At 40.8% G+C, this 18,338-nt stretch overlaps 1 protein-coding gene across 1 annotated transcript in view; it reads right to left on the bottom strand.

The window, feature by feature from the left end:
* Window positions 1-18,338, bottom strand: part of LOC122799376 (major histocompatibility complex class I-related gene protein-like) — a 647,776-nt gene that overhangs the window by 609,074 nt on the left and 20,364 nt on the right. The window lies entirely within an intron of this gene.

Genomic DNA, 18,338 nt, shown 5'->3' on the forward strand with positions numbered 1-18,338 from the left:
AGCCATTGACTGCTTCAACAATATTCTCATCAGTATCCTTGATAGACTCGCACCAATTAGGAAAATAAGAGCCAAGTTAAACTATGCACCATGGCTAACTAGGGAAACTAGAGCTTTTCTAAAGTCAAGGGATAAGGCTTGGAGTATTTGGAAGAAATACAATACTAATCTAACCAAACAAAGTTACCTACAACTTAGAAATCAGGCCAAGAGACAAACTAAACTCGACAGACAAAATTACTTCCTCAGTATCCAAAACAAACATTCAAAAGATCCCCAAAAGTTTTGCCATGCCATTAACTCTCTCCTAAAACCAGGCAAAACTACCACTCCCACTCCTAATTGCACGAATGGCAACAAGGACATTGGCTCCCAATTCAATCACCACTTCACAGAATCCATCTTAACACTATCCTCCCAACTATCCAAAACAGCCCTACATATAACTCAACCAAATGCCCTGACAACATCCCATCCTTTACACTCTCACCCGTTCCCACCTCAACAATTAAAAAACACCTCCTAAAACTGAAACCTACTACCCTTGCTGCTGACAATCTACCAGCCAACTTCCTAAAAATAGCTGCTGAATCCTTATCCTACCCTATTTCTATTCTTATCAGTCGCTCCATACAAGAAGCATATATCCCACAGCTATGGAAGGTATCATACATTATTCCACTACATAAAGGCGGAAACTCTTACGAATACTCAAATTATTGCCCCATTGTTATTCTATCCCCCTTATTTAAAATACTAGAGAAATGTATACATTCTCAGGTAACACAATTCCTAAACTCACACCATCTCCTCTCCCCCACACATCTTGGCTTCCAACAACACCATAGCACAGCCACCGCTCTGTTCTCTTTCACCAATCTGATCAACCAACATAGAAATAATAATAACTTTGTATCTGCAATATTTCTAGACCTCTCCAAAGCATTTGACATGGTTTCACATTCCTTACTACTAGACACCCTGACATCCCTATCCTTTGCCCCTTCCGGTATTGCCTGGTTTAAAAGCTATCTGTCAAATAGACAAAAATCTGTCCAGTGGCAAAATGTACTATCCCCCTTACTCCCGACTACCATAGGTATACCACAAGGCTCCATATTAGGCCTACTTCTTTTCTCCATATTTACCAATAATCTCCATACCACCACACAGCATGCTTCACTTATACAATACACTGATGATTCAGCTCTTATCTGTTCAGCTCCATCAATTCCCACCCTACAACAACTCACCCAGGAATCCTTTAGCTCTGTGGAAAGTTGGATCACTCAGATCCAACTTAGCCTAAACTCTAATAAAATCAAATTACTACTTTTCACCCCCAACAAAAACATTTCCACCCCTCTGTCCTTCACTATCTCCTCCAAAAATGGCACTATTATCTCTCCCTCTGACCATACCAAACTCCTATGCATTGAAATTGATAAAAATCTACACTTTAACATCCACATTTCACAAACTATCAAAAAAGTCCATAAAAAATGGGAACACTATATAGGCATAGGAAATCCCTCTCAAAACAAGCACGGATTACCCTAGCCCAAACTTACCTCTTGTCTACCCTAATGTATGATGCTACAATTCTTACCCAGCTTAGAAAACTTGACCTTGCCAGACTCAAATCATGTTATAATAAAACTGGCAAGTTTGCAAACAACTCCACCTTCAGAACCCACCATTGCCAGGCTCTAAGGGAACTGCAGTGGCTGGAACTTCCCCAGCTACTAACCTAACACCAATTAGTCATTGCCTACAATGTGGTAACACATCCAGAAAAAAAAAACCTGCACTAGGCCAACTTCTCACCCACTATAATACAAATCGTCCTCTCCAATCTTCCGACAAACCCATCCTCTGTAGCTCTAGGGCTAACAATACTGAAGGAAAAGCACTGTTCTCCCACTCCATAGCTAGAACCTGGAATAATCTCCCTCCTGCTCTGATTTCTGCCCCTACCTCTTCTCACTTTAAAACTCACTTAGAACACACTTAAGGAATAAGTGGCTATGCCCATGAATTACATAAGTCCTCAAATTATTCCACTTATATACCTCACTTCCTAATATATCTACTGTAATATATATTACAGTCTAGGTCTTGACCTAATGTTGACAGAATTTGTATACTTATTCTGTTATTAACCATGTGTAACTATTTTTTTCCTGTATATATAGGTCTTGTTATGTCTTCTGCTGTATACTGTATTTTAACATATTGTTTGAAAATTCTCTGTATACTGTATTTTAACATATTGTGTAAAATTTTACTTACTGTGGAGCTTTTCTCCCTGGGCCTCCATTGAAAATGGACCTGTGTCCAGTCGGACCATCCTGGTTAACAATTGCAAAATAAAATAAAATAAAAATAAAATTTGCCAACTGTGTGACCTTAAGTAACTTAAGCAAATATTGTTCCTGGGTCACCCCTATCCAGTGGGCCTATTTGGTTAACAAATGATTGCTATTACCTGGCTCTGTAGCTCAGTGATTATAGACACCAGTCTTGTAAACCACAAAGCATGAGTTCAAACCTCATCTGGACCTGTAACTTCTTTTTCTCTTCCACAGGGAAAGGCAGGAATTTTCCAGTAGCCTAATGGTAAGGCGTTGGCCTCCTATACCAAGAATTGTGGTTTCTAGTATAATCTTGATACAGGTAGAGTTTTTTTGGTCTTTTATAGAAGACCTGGATAGTTGTTGAAAGTCCTGAACTTTGATCAACAAGATTTTCATCAAAAAAGAAATATAAAAGTTTTTATTTCAATGTGTCTTAAAGTTGTACTTATCTATGTGGTGATACATTTTTTGCGCTTTCATGCTTTTTTCCATGTTTAACCAAAAAAGTTATCTGTGTGCATTTTTGTTCTGGAACCTTAGACTTTTAGCTTCAATTACAGTTGTGGGAAGATTTGTTTATACATTATACTGCACGTCTATCTCCAGAAGAAAAAATTACTTGCAAAAGCTAACTGTTTGTATTTTGAATCTTGCCTGCTGCTTTAGTTTCATTTGCAGTTGTAGCAAAACTGTGAACTACATCCATAGCTGAGCCTCATTTAGTCATTTATTACTGCATTTTTTCCATAGAGACTGTTACTGGTAAATTTATGCATAGTCTGGTGCCTTTCATTGTGGTAGAATTGTAGTAGTTGAGCGTGTTACGAAAGGAGATACTGCCAACCCAGCTATCTGGAATTTTGTAAATAATTTTATGTAATTAGTGAATATCAACATGATTTATACAGAAGTGTCACAAAGAGGGATACTGCCAGCACAGTTGTCTGGAATTTTGTAAATGGTTATGTGTCATTTGTGAATGTCAACATGCTTTATGTAAGATACTTGTGTTACAACTGTATTAGAACTGTATGTTATGTAAATATCAAACTGCTGGTACAGAAGTGTGTGTTAAAAAGGTATGTTACAAAGTGCTGAGCTGAAAGATGTAACCACAGTGTACTGTAGTAGATTAGAACAGAAATGTATCTGCACTATTGTAACTGTTTAGATGTTTGTATTTTAACAATGGAAACTGCAACACCAGAAGTTAACTTCAGAAAAATAGCTGAAATTAAATTACTTTATAGACAAGTAATAAAAGGATGTTATCTTTCAATTTCAGTGCAGAAACAGACACAATATTTAGAACTAGAGGTGCACTGCATTGTCCAGGAAGTGTTTTTATTGTTTTGTGACTTCTGTGATCTGCATTAGACCTATGAAAAGCCTTGTGTATGTATTTTCACAGGTAGATGTTAAATGATACCAGCTGCATCAATGGGGTTTTACCTGAGATAGAGTCAGATGACAAGAAGTCATGTCATTCTGCAAGCTACCCCAGCAGTAATATTTGAGATGTTAATTTAAGAACTCTCTGAGAGAGACTGAGTATGCTGTATTTTGTCTTTGACCTGACAAGAAGATCCACTCATCACATCTGCTTTGCTTGCTCTGTAAGTAAGTTAACAAGGATATAGTAATTCTCTAGATATAGTCAGGAATATAGCAAAGCTTAATTTAGATGTTTTTCTTTATTTATTTGAGACTGTTCTGCAATACTGTTTTAAATATTTCCTGTGATTTTGAACTCTGATGTTACTGTGATTATATACTGTGTATTTTTTGTTCTTTTATTATTTGTTATTAAATATATTTAAAATTTTCACTGTGGCTGATATTTGTGAGACATATTTAAGTTCTGAGAGTACTTGTATATTTATTTTGTGACATTGTGGGCCACTGCTAATAGCCTTGCTCTTGGTCAAACTACCATTTGTATTGAAAGTAACATTACACAGTAAGATTGGACATCCTTTGTTAAGGGCCTTAAAGTAGATGATAAAGAGTTGGCTTGTGGCAGTAATAACTACCTCATAGTTTGGGCAGAAGGGGGCATAGCTAGTAAACTTGTGCCAGCATTTCCCAGGTGTGTGTGTATGTGTGTGTTTGTGTGTGTGTCTGTAAATCAAACTTCAAAGTGTGTGTGTGTCAGCTACTTGGGCAGGTACACAAAGCACTGGTTGGATAGAGAGGGTGCTGGTGGTCTTGGCTTGGCCACTCAGCTGAGATCTCAACCCTATAGCTGTGCCAGTGGGGAGTCTTACTGTGAATCTGGAGAAAGAGTGAGAAACCAGCCTTTGACTGACTGTGGTTTCTGTGTGCTCTTAAGGGAAACTGCAGATGATGCAGAGAGCTGAATCTGGAAATACTGTGTGTACCTGTCATCCTCCCAATGCATATACCTGAAGCTTATATAAAAAAGTTTCATGAGCATAGATGCAAGGCAGATGAAAGCGTGTGTGAATATATTGCTGAGTTAAGCAAGTATTTTCATAGATGGGTGAGTGGGTGTCAGGTCACCACTTTTGTAGGGTTGGCAGACCTTTTGGTGAGGGAACAAGCACTTAGCACTTTGCATGAGGACATGAGAATCTGCTTAGCAGATAGGCAATGCAATACCGCAGATGAGTTGGGGAAAAAGGGAGACCTATACCTAGCAAGCAGGACATCACTGCACAGGAAAGGGATACCCAGTGTTGCTCATGGGTCTAAGGGAACCCATGGTGGGCAGCCTAAACTGCCCCAACAGAGTCTGCCAGTAGCAGAGGAAGACACTAGTTCAGGTACACAGCCAGGACTAAGGGTTAAATGTTTTAAATGCAACCAGTGGGGCCATGTAGCATATAGATGTCCATGGAAGCAAGGTGGGGAACAAAAGATGGGAGAGCCAGTGAGTGGAAATGACAGAATGCCAGCAGTAATTTGTCTGATGACAACAAGGGTACCAAACTGCCACAAGAGATTATATCCTATATTAGTAGATGGGAAACAGGGTACTGCTAAGAGAGACACAGGCTCTGACCTAACCATTGTGAAGCCTGCAATGGTTAAAGAGGAGCACTACTTGCTTGGTCAGTCTACTCCAGTCATAGCTTTAGCAGGGACATCATTCCAAATACCTTTGTCTAGGGTTCATTTTGACTAGGAGGGTGGAAAAAGAAGCAAGTAAGTAGGTGTGTTTAAGGATGTCCCTGCAGCTGCCCTGATGGGGAATGATTTTGATAATGCAGTACCTTATATGCATGCAGTTACATGCAGTCAAGCTTGGAGACAAGCATTTAGGTCTGGTAGCCTAGGGGAGATCCAGACAGATGGCAGACTTGAAGCCAGGACTGGTGTGGTGGTTACTTCAAAGAGGGAGCTACTCTGTAGCAGTAAAACTGAAGGTGAGCTACAGCTGGTTGTGGGTACTGATTTTCCCTTGGACAGAGTGACTGCAAGGACAGAGGTAAGTAGTAGTACCCAGGCTGATAGTAAGGCATTGCTGTCAGAGAATACCAGACTTCCTGTGGAAAGGGAGCTGGGAAGGTTTACAAAGAGAGTTGTGACAGGCTCTACTCTCAGACCCTACATTACAAGGCCTGAGGGAGGTAGCCAGTGAGACACCTGATTGTTAAGGAAGGGGGGAGTCTGTATACTGAGACAAAGGATTACTGTATAAAGAGTGGATCCCTGAGAGAGCGATAGAGGGTGAGAGAATGCAGCAATTGGTAGTGCCCAGAGCCTACCATCTGACACTTCTAGCTATAGCCCATGACATTCCCTTTGCAGTCATATGGGCATAAAACATACAAAGAGATGTATTATGCAGAACTTTTATGGCCTGAGCTTTCCACGGATGTAACAGGGTACTGCAGGACCTGTGAGCAGTGCCAAAATGTAGGCAAGGCAGGAGATAAGGTCAAGTCTCCTTTGATGCATTTGCCTGTGATTGAGGAGCCATTTCAGTGGGTAGCTATGGATATTGTGGGGCCTCTGAGTACCCCAAGCTCCACAGGGAAAAGTATATTCTAGTGGCTGTAAATTATGCTACCAGATACCCTGAAGCAGTGGCCCTGTCCTCCATTGAGGATGAAAAGGTGGCAAATGCTTTATTAGAGATTTTCAGCAGGGTAGGTTCCCAAAAGAAATACTGACTGACAGAGGTGCCAATTTCAGGTCAGAACTGCTGGCTTCTTTGTGAAAGCACTGTGGGGTGAGGCACCTAAAGACTACCCCCTACCATTCTCAGACTAATGGTCTGGTGAAGATATTAAACTGTACACTAAAGGCTATGCTATGGGCATTTTCATACCAGTTTAAGAGGGAGAAACCAGCTCCAGATTGACTGTCATCTCTGTGTGCTCTTAAGGGAAATTGCATTTGATGCAGAGAGCTGCATCTGGAAATACTGTGTGTGTACCTGTTATCCTCCCAGTGTATGTCCCCCACTGTTGTCAGTGGTGAGGATTGAGGCTCCTTGATTACTGGGCCAGTGGTGGGGAATCACAGAGAGTATTATATATTCCGCTCCAGGACTGGTGCTTCAGTGCTTTTACAGTTGTTTATATTCCTATTTTGCTCCCAGGGTCTTATATTCTGCTTATCATTTATATGCTTAAAGTTGTATTCCAGTGCATTTCTGTTCCCCTGTTCTTTGTGTCTTCCCCTCTCACCCGAGATATTAAGCTAAAGTTTCTGAAATTCTAATGTACCTGGGACCATTGACCTGTAGGTCGGTGTGATAGGATTATAGCTCCAGTACTGGCTTCATTTGATTAACTTCTTGCAGCTGAATTTCCGCCCTCCTACCCTTTATCCCGTTATGGTTTTAAAAGGGTATGTATCTGGCCTCCATCCCTTATAGTAATTTGATTTCCAAAGTCTCTTTCTCCCATCTTTCATTCTCATTGTCTGTTGTATAAATTATTTAAGTACTCATTCCTCTTAATTTTTCCATATATCCATAATACTGAGTACTCACCCAACAAACCAGAATTGCTCTTGAGTAAATCTCCTTTGCTACATATTGTTTCCTGCTCATTTTCTCAGAGCTCCCATATGCTTGGCATCCTTGCCACACTCTGAGAGGGTTCTGTGGGCAGCTGCACAGACTCTAGATAGTGTCCTATGGGGAAGAGTTGTATAAACCAGCCACTGTGGACATCAACTGTAGTGTGCAGTATCCTCAAGATAAATGAACATGGATGACAGACTACATGCCATGTCAGGGTTAGCCTCTCAACAGTGTAAAAATTGGTTCTAGGTAATTTGGTCATGTTGAGTAATGTCATTAAAAAAATGGGCATGGGTATTTGTCAGTGATAAGTAGGTTCAGGACCCAACCTGCATCAGGGACCCGTATCAATGGTTGGAGGTGTGTAGGTGGCCCTATTGGCCTGTCCCCATAAGACCCAGCAGCCCTGGGTCAGTAAGCTATTGGACAGCCATTGTACAGTTGCCCAGCCTGGGTTTTGATAACTCTGTTGAGCAAAAGTGGATGTAAAACAAACCAATGAGTCAAACATGAAATAAGAATTGCTACACTCAGTATAGCTTCACTGACAGGATGCAGGCTAGAGGTGGATGACATGAAGTAGAGAATCCTATGTATCCAGGTTCCAAGACGTATGGGCAGTGCAGAAAAGTCACTTGGCTTGGGGTCCACAGTCTACCACACAGGTGGAGGGCAACCTAGAAATGGGGTAGGAATTGTGGTGATGGGGAGTCTTCAGAAGACAGTGATGGATGTCATCAGAATTAGTGATAGACTTATGGCAATCAAAATCCAGTGTAATGATAAGGCAGTATTCATAATATCAGCCTATGTCTCAAAGCAAGGTTGTGACAGTGAACAAAAGAGAGCATTTAGACAGCAGTTGCAGGACATAGTAGATAAAACAGGACAATATGAAATTGTGTTGATGATGGGTGACCTGAATGCACATACTGGGACAAACAGAACAGGATATGAAGATTGCCTTGGTTCACGTGGGTGAGGCAACAAGAATAAATGAGATGCCATTCAAGAATTCTTTCTGGCAAATTGTCAACACATGATTCAGCAAGAGACACAGTCACAAGATCACATACAAGACTGGCCAACATGCAACTTAGGTAGACTTTCTCCTATCAAGGAAAGGGCACTGGGGAAGAATCAGTGATTGCAAAGTCATCCCCAGTGAAACAGTTGACCCACAGAATAAACCACTGCTTGCCATAAACAGCTGCAAGCAGTGATCAAAGAAGGCTCTAAGGTCAAACCTGGAAGTTGACTGGAGAGAAAGCAGGAGTCCAAGGAAATACTCAGGGCTCTAGCAGTGTGGAAAGAGGAAATATGTGGAGATGATGAAGAATGGCAGCACATCAAAACAGCACATGTAAGGACTACTGAACTGGCGTGTGGCTAAGCCAGGTATGGAAATAAGGTATATAAGTAAAGCTGGTGGTGGAATGCAGAAGTCCAGGATGTCAGCAAAAGAAAAAAAGGAGTACAGGAAAAAATGACAAATAGGAAAGATGTGCCAGGCTAAGAAGGAATACTGATTGGCTAGCAAAGGAGCTAAGAGAGGAGTTGCAATAGCAAAGAACAAGGCATCAGAGGCAGTCTACCAGCTTCTGGAAAGTGACTCACTAGATGGTACAGAGAAAATCTGTCAGGCTGCATAACAAAGACAGAAAAATAAAGACAATAGTCATGTGCCCTTCATAAGGAATGCCAGCAATAACCTGCTTACAGGCCCACAGGAAATTAAAGGCAGGTGGGAGGAATACTTTCAGGAGCTTTTGAATGAAGCAAATCCCACAGAAGCTGTACTGACCTAGACACAGCCTATGATGAAAGAAGTGGAGAAGCCTACCACAAAAGAAGTAAGAACAGCACTAAGAAAAATTAAGTCAGGGGAATGCAGCAGGCTCAAATGAGATCACAGCAGATATGATCAAACCATTGGGTGAGATAGGGGAAAAATGGCTCCTGAGGGTGTTCATAGTAGTATGGAGAGAAAGGAGTATTTAAGATGACTGGAGAATAAGCATTCTAGTGCCAGTGTATATAAAAAAAAGGGGGCATCCACAACTGTGGGCAGTACAGATGTAGCAAACTCCTGTCACACTGCATGAAAGTTCTGGAGAAAGTAATTGATAAACGAATATAGAGAGTAGAAGAAAGCAAAATGGGAGATGATCAGTTCAGATTCATAATCAGATCAGGATGCAGCACAACTGACTCGATATTTGCAGAGAGACAGATAGTTCAGAATAAGCTAGAGATGAGGAAAGAGTCCAAATGGGCATTCCTAGCCCGAAGTGAGCATATGACAATGTCCCAAGAAAGCTGATTTGAACAGTGCTGTGGTAGTTCAAAGTCCCAAAAACATTGGTAGAATTAATGAATGCTAGGTACAAGGACCCAGTGAGTCGAGTATGAACATTGCCTGGTCTCAAAAAGTGGTTCCCACTGGGAGTGGGTGTGCCCACTGCTGTTCATACTGGTGACGGACTACATTAGCCAGCAGTTTGGAGGGGACAGATAAAGTTGCTGTATGCCAAAGATGTGGAATTACAGGCAGACTATAAGCAAGAACTTCAGCAAGAGATAGAGGAATGGAATGCAAAACGGAAGGCACAAGGGATGAAACTGAGTACATATAAGACAGCAAATGGGAAAAATCAGAAGAAGTTGGGAACTGAGATAGAAGGGAAAATTGTTAAACAGGTTAACAATTTCAAGTATCTGACAGGAGTGGTTGGAGGAACAGTTTTCTGTATGAGGGGGTCAGAGCTAGAATCAGAGGGGCTGCAGTCAACTGGCACAGTGTCAGGAGTAGTATATGACAGAAGAATGATAAAGAATGTGAAAAGTAAAGTGTACAAAACAGTGGGGTGTACTACTGTATGGCTCAGAAATATGGGCAGTAAAGGCTGATCAATTGAGGAAGCTAAAGGTAATGGAGACAAAGTGCCTGAGATGGGTGTTGGGATACACATTATGGGACAGATGAAGAAATGCCAACATCAGAGGCATCAGAGACCACAGTAGTGCCAATTGCAGAGAAGATCAAAGAGAACAGATTCCTGTGTTTCAGGCACATCTTCAGAAAAGGAGAAGAAAATCTGGTGTAGAAGACTTGGGGCAAACAGGAAGATGGCAAGTGGAAGCGAGGGTGCCCAGCAAGAGATGGCTGGATTGTGTTGGAGAAGACCAGCAGCAGTCAGGCATGAGTGTTGAAGAAGATAGGAGAGTGGCATTGAACAGGGAGAGATGGCGGCAGTTAAAATGACACCACAATGCTATGTAGAAAAAATGGGAAAAAGTGGGTTGATGATTAAGTGTTTCAGAGTGCTACTGCTTTATTTCTGATTTTGCTCTTTAAATCATTTTACAGGTTCCTAATACTTGAAATTGCCTTGCCCAGGAAGTGTGCTTAAGTTGTTTTGTGGTAGCATTACATTCTCAAGCAATCCCTTTTGTATTTTTACATTAAGAAGACTGGGATATCCATCTAGTGGCAGCAAGTGGTGGCCTGGCCTGTCTGAGTTGGGAAACACATAAGAAAACTGTAAGTTTAATAATTTTACTGGCCAGAGAACTTAGAAGCCAGTTTTAAGTCCTTTAAGTGCTTTTGTATAAATTTGGAGTGTTTGTGTGCTGTTTCCCATTGTACAGTGGTGGATAATAGTGCCCTGTACAGATACAGACACCTAGAAGCCAATTGTTCCCTATAACACCTGTACCAGTAACTCAGTGAGTGTACAGTAACTACATTGTATGTTGAATAGCACAGAACAGCTAGTCTGCATGTTCAGGAGAACTGCCCCTTAAATTTTGTATTATATAGCCTACTCTAGTCTCTTCTCTAGCCCCAAAAGCACCTTTAGTCAACCCACTATTAACCCCTTGTGCACTACCCCCTTGTAGCTCACCAGTAAAGGACCTGACATCATAGAAATGCAGTTTCCCAAGTTCTCCATAGCTAGGTTGGTGGACATTAGTATGGTGAGACAATGTAACAATTGTATAATGCCCACTGACAGCCATTTAATCCTTAAAGAAACAAAAACGGTATATAAAAGATGTGTATACACAATGTCTCCGGAGGCAAAACGCTTGTGTACAAGCACTCATAACAATGATTTGGTTGTCAGAAACACACACACAGACTACACCCATCAAACATGCTACAAACTCTACTTATAGATCTACTCATGCTGAGGCACTTAAATGCAATCTTCCCAAACCCCAAAGACCTCCCAGACATTCTACCTACAAAAGTTATCCTCAGCAAACCCAAAAGCACTCAAAAGAAGCAACGCCTAACACTGCACAAACAGCTACACCCAGTGGAGTCTCAGCTACCAAGCCCATAAGGCAAACCAAAAGACTACCCAGGACTCTAGTCATCGAAGACTTTGTTGTATGAAATACTGATGCAACACTCAGCAAGCTGAACAATTTAATTTTAATTTTATTAAAATTTTTAATTTTATTAACTTTTCTCTATCTATATGTGCAACTGTTTCCTGCATTGAGAACGAAGCATTGTAATTTCATTCAGCTACACTGCTGTGTAGTTCTGAATGATAATAACATTTTCTTTGACTTGACTTTGACTTTGACTTGGCAAGGAGAAACAGTTGTCTATCAGGGGCCAAGATCCATGCATTTATTGAAGTCATTGCATCACAGGTACCAGTATGCTTCAGTCATAGTCCATGTAGGTGTAAATTAACCAAAATGTACCTCCAAATACTATATGAAGACAGACATTTTGGAGTTCTTGGACTATGTGACTCAGTCTAGTATATGCCTAGCACTGAGCAGTATTGTACCCTCATCAAGGATGATGCTACAATATGAACAGAAGATGACGGACTTTAATAATTGGCCTATTGTTCGGTATCATTCTAAGGAGATAAAACATTTGTCAGCGAGGGAGGACAAGGTTAAAAAAACATATTGCTTTGCCAAGGATGGCCTGCACCTACCCAGTCAAGGCCTCTGAATATAGGTTAAAACATTGTCCTCCCCCAAAGAGCCTTTTCAGGCAATGACACATTGACAAACCTTTCCACACAGCAAAATCTGCCCAGTGCCCAAGGAAATCTAAAGGTGTTACTGCTGAATGCCAGGAGTCTAAACAAGAAGCTCCACTCTTTCTAAGCTTTCCTCACATTGGAGAATGGAAACATCTGTGTAGTTAATGAGACATGATTTAAAGTCACAGAGAGTACCCTGGCAGTGTAAGGTTTCAGTGCCTTCCACATATTTAGATCAGCAACTGCACAGACAGGGGCAAAAGGTGGAGGTGTCTTATCTACATATATAACAAGTATACCTGAAGGTCAGCTAAATAGGATGAAGCAGTGGACTTCTTCCACATCCAGATTACCACAGACAAAGTCCCATACTATATCCTAGCAAGCTATAGGTCACCTTGTATGTCTCATGAAACCCATAGTTCATACTTAGCCCTACTGGAGACACTCACCATTCAACTAAATGCCATACTCATGGGGGGCTTTAATTATCCCTGTGTAAACTGGGAATCCTACACCACCCCAAATTTACAGCTGCAGAGATTCCTAGACTTTGTAAACACAAACACTCTGGGCCAGTTTGTGCATATGCCTACTAGAGATACAAACATATCGGACCTGGTACTCAGAAATAAGGGAAAATACTGCACCCCCCCCAAGTATCATACCCTTTGTGGTACAGTCAGACCACACAGCAGTCTCCTTTGAAATAAGAATCAATTCTGTAACTGCAGAAAACCCTGAAAGTGCAACAAGGCCATCCGCCTTTTACTAACTGATAACCTGTCAAATTTTCAAGCTTCTCCAAACCCAGATAACATAACACCCTGCGTAGAATTATTTACAGAAGCTCTGTGCAACCATGTCAATGACTGCATAGAGGATGCTGTGCCTATCAGAAGTAATTGCAAAACTAGCTCAAAACCCAACCACCCCGGTGGAATCCAAAATTAAACCAGTTATACAACAAAAGAAAAAAGTCATAACTAAAATGAGAACGTGTAACAATAAAAAAAATAAAACTCCCTCATGCTATAATGCCTTCCACAGATTTAGACAGTTACTACACAGACAGTAGCTAAATGTGGAGGTGTCTTAATTTATATCAAAAGTAAATATACCACAAGGCTGGTCATACAGAACAATTTACTTGAGCTTCTCCATGTTCAAATCACCATAGAAAAAATCCCATAGTACTTCCTTGCAAGCTATAGGTCCCCCTCTATGACCCAGGAAACCCATAACATATATTTAAACTTATTGAAAACACTCACTATCTGACCCAATACCATATTTATGGGTGACTTTAATTACCCCACTATTAACTGTAAATCATATATGACACCAAACGTACAGTTACAGAGATTCATGGATTTTGCAAGCACAAACTCCTGGACCAGATTGTTAATACATCAATCCAGGGTGCAACTGTACTTGATCTGGTCCTCACTATTATGGGAGAGTACTGCACACCCTCTAGTGTGTTTTCTCTGGTAAGGTCAAACCACAACATGGTCTCCTCTAAAGTAAAAATAAAACTTAGAACCCCAGCTAACCTTGGAATATTCAAGAACTACTCCAAGGCTAACTTCCTAGTATTAAGTGATAACCTGCCAAAATTTCAAGCACTCATAAACCCTGAGAACATGTCTTACACAGAACTGTTTACAGAAACCCTATACAAGCATGCTAGTAGCTGTATAGAGACAGCTGTGCCCAACAGGGAGTATAGAGCTAACTCAAAAAACAAGCCACCTTGATGGAATCACATCATCAATAGGCTGTATAACAGAAGGAAGAAAATCATGGCAAAAATTAGGAGGTGCAGTACCAAGCAGGATAAAAGCACTCTCATCAAAATAAACAAACAACTCAGAGGACAAATAAAGTTAACCAAAGCCAAATTTGAGGTAAATTTGACCTCCCACAGCAAGAACAACCACAAGGCATTCTTTAGCTATGTCCACAACCTCAAAGGTAATACACAACTGTGTACAGAGCTCATTGATAATGGAGCAACCTATACTAAGCCAGGAGATATAGCAAACCTACTGGCTGAAAAATTCAGATCCATCTTTACCCCTCTCTCTACCCCTTATCCTACTCTTAGGAAATGCCATCAAATATAACTCCCCCTGCTATCACTAGGGAACAGGTCCTTAATGCTCTCTCTAAGGTCAAGAACACTGCATCAATGTGCATAGACAATATCCCAGCATGGCTTCTAAACAGCATGAAACATGATCTATCAGGCCCTCTGAAATTAGTGTATAACTGTAGCCTCCAAGCAGGCTTTGTGCCTCATAAAAGGAGAACAGCAACAGTCATCCCTCTACACAAAGGTAAGCCATCTACAGACTCTGGAAACTACAGACGCGTAAGTCTCATTAGTCTCATATGCAAAGCCATGGAAAGAATTATCATGAAAATAATCAATAAAGACATGTGAAAGTTCCAGGCACTGGACCCATCCCAATTTAGTTTCATCAAGGGCAGGTCATGCCTATTGAACCTGAAAGAGTTCTTTGAGAAGGTCACCAAGGCAATGGATGAGGGCAGAGTGGTTCACAGTGCCTACCTTGACCTGGCCAAGGCATTTGACATAATACCCCACTTGGTCATTGTTGACAAACTCAAGAGGTTAGGTACAAACCCTTGTGTCACCCAGTGGATAGCCAGCTGGCTGAAAGACAGGACCTAGAAAGCTAGAATTGGAGAGTCCACCTCTACAAAGAGGCCAGTAACAAGTGGACTCCCTCAGGGATCTGTCCTGGGACCGCTCCTTTTTGACATTTACTTTTCCCAGGTCAAGACCAATGTCAGTGACCTCTGGCTGACTAAACTTGCAGATGATTGCAAATTAACAGCAGTCAGAATCCCCCACCAACACAAATGTTCTCCAGGAAGGGCTGATGCAGACAAATGCCTAGTGTCAGATCCATTAACTAAAATTAAATGCCAATAAATGCATAATAGTGTCCCTTGGAAAGCCATCCACCCCCTTGCAACTATCATATTGACACCACACCTCTAAGAGCTGAATGAGTAGTCTGGGACATGAGGACACACATAGTAATCTAGCCTTTGACCATCATGTCTCTACAGTAGTGAGGAAATTATTCTGTGTTCTGCAATTTATAAACAAAGGTATGTCATCTAGGTCCAAGGAAGTCATTGTTCCACTGTATTTGACATTCATCAAACTTATCAGTGAGTACAATGCCCCCCTTTGGTATCTACCTAACCAGGCATATTCAACAATTGAAACATCCACAGAGATTCCTTACTAAATGAATACAGGGCATAAGTAACATGTCCTATGCAGACCACCTCATGGCCCTATCCCTGTATTCTGTCTCCTATAGGCTGTTGAGGGGAGGACTATGCCTGACAGGCAAGACATTTTTCAGACCCCATCCTGATGGACCTTGTCAAGAAAATGAAAACACTGTCATCTGTGTTAGCATATCTGACAGGAGATTTGTGTATATTCTCAGATTAACTTGTATGCCAGCATGTCTAATTGTGAAATATAAATACGTTTTTTTAATTTTGTGTATTTCCCTCTTTAAACAGAATGTTTAAAGAATATGTCAGTGTTTTAATACACCGCTAATTGTGCATATTTGCAAGGGTCATTCCAAAGTACTGTGGAGAATCAACTCAGTAGGTGATGTCATTAGAATGTTCCTGGTTGCTAGGTGATTATTTGATCAACTGATTGACAGGAAAAAGAAAATTTTCAAACAGCAGACTGTTATTTTTAAAATAAGGTAGTTGAGACTGTTAAGCTGTGTAGTTAGTCAAGTGCTGAGCAGTTTATGAAGAGTTGCAGTCGGTTACAGTGCTGTGTAATGATACCCGAAGAAAAGATAACTCACTCAAAAACTGTAAACCTGCCTTTGCCTTGCTGTTATGTGTTAGATTAGATCAGGGACAGTATTCTCTCATTAGATTAGGAAAGTTTAGTTATTCAGGCAGAGTTTTTTCTAAAATGATGGACTTCTATCCTACAGTTTAATTTTACATTTCTGGTGACTGGATTCTGGTGTTTATTGGATGTTATTGATAGATTTTCTTGCAATCATTTTATGTATTATTAAATTGTTTCCATTACTTTACATTGTGGCTGGAAATCAGTGTTTTTCTTTAGAGATTAGAGAGTGTTTATACCTGTTTGATACTCTCCAGGTCCCCTCCAAGGCCTGGCTGCTCTGGTCATAGCTATCATTTATTTTGATATTTAATTTTCATAATTGGACATCCCTTTAGACGGGCATGTAGACACTGTGATTGGTGGAAGCATTACTATATTATTTTGAGGAAGGGACATAGCTGGAAATCTGTGTCAGGCTTTCCCAGAAGTGTTTGGATGTGTGAGATTTAAATTTGCTTTGAGTGTGAATGTATCAGAGGTCTTAAACTGGGACACATTGCTCTAAAGTGTGTAATAAGGAGTTACATTAGGAGTGAACAGAAGTATACAATCCAGTCCCAGATTATTGAGCATGTTCCTGTTGTACTCTTAGGGGAAAATTGTGAAATATTACTCCTGTTTAAGTGACAGTCTCACATTGGAGTCAGTAATGACGACTGAAGCTCCTTAGTTACTGACCGAGGATAGTAATGGATGTCACATTTTATTGTTGGCAGTCCAGTGGGATTTTAGCCAGACGATACAGACCTCCTGTATATCTGCAAAACAAACAACACCAGAATTGCCCATCCTAAAGACGTAAGCCTTGCCTGTGATATAAATGGGACTTGCTGGAGAGACAAACGTGTATTTCAGAGACTGCCACTTGTCTGCAACAAGCTCCCCATCTGTATGACATATAGTTACTCCCTAACCCAACTCAAGTGTAACTTGGACAAGTGGATTGGGAATGGAAATTCATCCCTAGTTTGGTACCTATGTCTCTAATGGACAAATGTAGCCTGTAAATGGTTCATTTCCTATACCGCTGCTTCTAAATGTTTCATCTCCCAAGCCCCTGCTTACACTTATTAAGGGTACTAGGGTTACCACCTGTCCCACTTTGCGAGGGACAGTCCCTCTGTGGGCAGTTGTGTCCTGCTAAAAAAGTGTAAAAATGGGAATTGTCCTGAGATTTTAGGGCAAAATTAGTTCCTATATTTTATGCGATAGTTGCATAAAACAGTTATTCTGTATCTGAAAAACCTAAATGTTATAAGAAATAGAATAAGCAACTAAAATGCTACAAGAATAACCTTTTATTTAGGCAAAAAAGGGAAGTTCTGTCCTTTGTACTGGTCGTGAGTATGTTTTGGCCTGCAAAATCTGATGTTTGTACCAAAAATGTCCCACTTTGGGCATTTAAAAGGGTGGCAACCCTAAAGGGTACCAGAACTTGTCAGAGATTTGGAATGCATGCTAAGGCTTAAAAAGGCCCTTGTGATCATTAGGCTAGTAAATACCTATGATCTTATGAACCTATGAAACTGGATAAAAACTAAATTAAGTCAAACAAAGCAAATTCTGAGGTAAAGACAGCCTCTCAGGCCAAGGACAACTATAAGGCCTTCATTAAGTACATGCAAAACTTCAAAGGCAGCAGACAACAGTGTGCCAAACTGTTAGGAAATGCAGCCTCATTCACACAGCCAGGAGATATAGCAAATCTTTTGGCTGACAAGATCACCTCCAGCTTTACCTGCCTCTGACCTCCAGTTTCCCTCCAGGAAATACCATCTAATTTAATCCCTCCAACTATCAGTAGAGGGCAGGTATTAGATACAATCTCTAAAACCAAGAATACAACTTTGATGGGCCTTGATAATATCCCAGGATGCCTCCTAAATAGCCTGAAATTTGACCTATCAGGGTGGTGTCACTGTTCGACTATAGCCACTACACAGGTTTCATGCAACATGAATGGAAAACTGCAGTGGTCATACTTCTGCAAAAGGGCAGACCATCAATGGATTCTGGGAACTACA

This window comes from Protopterus annectens, chromosome 1.part0 (genome assembly GCF_019279795.1).
Source record: "Protopterus annectens isolate FY-2018-M chromosome 1.part0, PAN1.0, whole genome shotgun sequence".
Classification (NCBI taxonomy): Eukaryota; Metazoa; Chordata; order Ceratodontiformes; family Protopteridae; genus Protopterus; species Protopterus annectens.